The sequence below is a fragment of the Vitis riparia genome, chromosome 5 (genome assembly GCF_004353265.1).
Source record: "Vitis riparia cultivar Riparia Gloire de Montpellier isolate 1030 chromosome 5, EGFV_Vit.rip_1.0, whole genome shotgun sequence".
NCBI lineage: Eukaryota > Viridiplantae > Streptophyta > Magnoliopsida > Vitales > Vitaceae > Vitis > Vitis riparia.
In genome coordinates, this window is record NC_048435.1 from 8,532,805 (window position 1) to 8,536,136 (window position 3,332).

Genomic DNA, 3,332 nt, shown 5'->3' on the forward strand with positions numbered 1-3,332 from the left:
CTCTAAACTTTCAGCTCTATGTTCTCAATTTCTTTGATTTTTCTGTCAATAAGGTTTTTTGAATAGAGAAGACAAAAAAGAAAAAAAAAAAATCTAATTTATAACTAGGATTGTTCATTGCAAAATGACTTTTCTACCCTCATTAAAAATATTTAATTATTTTTTTTACTACTTTACCCCCAAAATTAATTTGAGGTATTACATCCTTCCCTTATTTTCCCAAATTCTTTTTCCTGATAATGGTAATGAAGTTTATAACTTGTAGAAAATAAGTAGAGTTATTCAATGCCTTTCTTTACCAACATGTCTTGCTAGTTGCATTTTTTTTTAATGCACATTTTGTTCTTAAAACTGAAAATAGAAGGAAAATATTCTCATACAATTAAGTTTTTTGAAACCAAAAATGTTGAAGGCAAGTCAAATAAAACCAAAATCACAAAATAAAAACATAGAACATTGTCAACTAGGTCCTTACTTTTTATGGACCCTTTTTTAAAGCCTGATGTGTAGCCCTAGGGATTTATAGCTCAGTGGGCTATTTATCTGGTTTTAGAGGTTCACATCTCAACACAATTGTATTCTTTCTGTTAATATATGAAACAATTCTATTGAGTGAAGAATGTAGCTTTAGTAATTCCATAGCAATTATAATATTACTTTATACACTTGTTTGGAAACTAATATCGGCAGCTTTGTACCATAAAGGAAGCTTACAAACAAAGTTGCCAAGTTAACCCTAGATTTTCATTCATTTTTTTAATTTCTTTACGGATTTCATTATTATGTTTTGATTTTTTTTATTAGAAATTATTGCAGAATTATAAGATTATGAAAAAAATTTCATGCTTGACTACATTGTAATTGAGGCGAAGAATAATGAATTGATTGAGACAATAAATGAAAAATGTAGTACCCAATGGTCACAAAGTAGTACCCAAGGTTCACTAAGGTAGTACCTAAGGTCGCTACGTAAGATTCACTAAGGTAGTACCTAAGGTTCACTAAAGTGAACCAATTGACTAACCTATTAAAACATAATGTCATGCCCATATCTAAATGCAACAAAAGAAGTTGTGTATTGAGTAGACAAGTTCCACACTTTCTCAATTGATCTTCAAATTATGGATTCCATCCTGATTGAATGCCAAAGGCAAGTCCTATGGTTGAGAAAGGTATTACCTAATATTGACAAAGGAACCACTTAAGGTTCACAAATGAAGTACCTAAGGTCCACAATGGTAGTACCCAAGGTCCACAATGGTAGTACCCAAAGTCCACAATGGTAGTACCCAAGGTTCATTATGGTAGTACCTTAGGTTCATTAAGGTAGTACCTAAGGTGCATTAAGGTAGTACCTAAGGTTCACTAAGGTAGTACCTAAGGTTTACCAAGGTAGCACCTAAGGTTCAGTAAGATATTACCTAAGGTGAACCAACTAACTAACCTATTAAAACATGATAATGTCTTACTCATATCTAAAATGCAATTAACGAAGTTGTATATTGAGTAGACAAGTTTTACACTCTCTCAATTGATCTTCAAATTATTGATTCTATCCTAATAGAATGCCAAATGTAGGTCCTATGGTTGAGAAATGTAGTACCTAAGGTTGACGAAGGAACCACGTCCACAAAGGTAGTACCCAAGGTTCATTAAGGTAGTACCTAAGGTTGACAAAGGAACCGCCTAAGGTTCACAAATGAAGTACGTAAGGCTCATAAAGGTAGTACCTAAGGTTCACTATGATAGTACCCAAGATTCATTAAGGTAGTATCTAAGTTGCATTAAGGTAGTACCTAAGGTTCACTAAGATAGTACCTAAGGTTCACCAAGGTATCACATAAGGTTCAATAAGCTAATACCTAAGGTGAACCAACTGACTAACCTATTAAAACATGATAATGTCTTGCTCATATCTAAAATTCAATTAAATTGTATCTTAAATAGACAAGTTCCACACTTTCTTAATTGATCTTGAAATTATGGATTTCATCCTAATTGAATGCCAAAGGTAGGTCCTATGGTTGAGAAAGATAGTACCTAAGGTTGACAAATGAAGTACCTAAAGTTCACAAGGATAGTACCCAAGTTTTATTATGGTAGTACCCAAGGTTCATTAAGGTAGTACCCAATGTGCATTAAGGTAGTACCCAAGGTGCATTAAGGTAGTACATAAGGTTAACTTATCAAAAAATGTAGTACCTAAGGTTTATTAAGGTAGTACCGAAGGTTCAGTAAGCTAGTACCTAAGAAGAACCAATTAACTAACCTATTAAAACATAATAATGTCGTGCTCATATCTAAAATGCAATTAAAGTTGTATATTAAGTAAATAACCTTAGGTACTACTTTAGTGAACCTTAGATATTACTTTAGTGAATCTTAGGTACTACCTTTGTGGACTGTGGGTATTTTCTTTTCCTTCCTTAGGTAGTACATTTTCTTTCTTTAGGTACTATCTTAGTGAACCTTAGGTACTACTTTAGTAAACCTTGGATACTACCATAGTAGACCTCGAGTACTACCGTAGTGAACCTTAAGTACTACTATAGTGAACCTTAAGTACTACCATAGTGAACCTTAGGTACTATCTTAGTGAACTTGGAGTAATGGGTTCAAGCTTTAATAAGTCATTTCTTTGTTTTCTTTTCTTGTGGTCTTAAAGGTCTTTGGATATGGATTCTAAGTCTTTGTTGGGTTTAATTCATTATTTAAGTCCTCACTAAGATTTTGGTATTGGTTTGTTAATCCCCTTTAGGTGATCTTTGTATACCTGTGTTGTACATGCACTATAAGAAATAGGATTTTAGGTGATGGTCACCAACCATCACCAAATTTTATATATCCCTGACTAAAACCTATTGTCCCATATGAAACCGTGATCGAGCGTCATTGTACGAGGCGTAGCTAAAGGTATTGGTCATGGTTTCCTAAGTGATCGTGACGATATGATTTCTTTTTTTGTGATGGCCATACGAAAACTATGACCAAAAGTTAGGAATACTTCGTTATTTTTTAGTTGATTTAGTCACGATCAGGTAATAAATCGTGACTATATGTTTAAACTATATTCATGGTTAAGTAATAAACTGTGACTAAATGTTCACTTATAGTCACGGGTAAAACTAGCGACTCTGACTATATGTAAGCTTATGGTCATAGTCAAGTAAGTTACCGTGACTAAATGTCAACTTATGGATTAATATAAACTTATGGTCATGGTCAATTCCTTAATCATGACTAAATGTATGTCTATAGTCACGGTTCATTAAATGACTATGACTAAATGTAATCTTATGGTCACGGTCAATCCCCTAATCATGACTAAATGT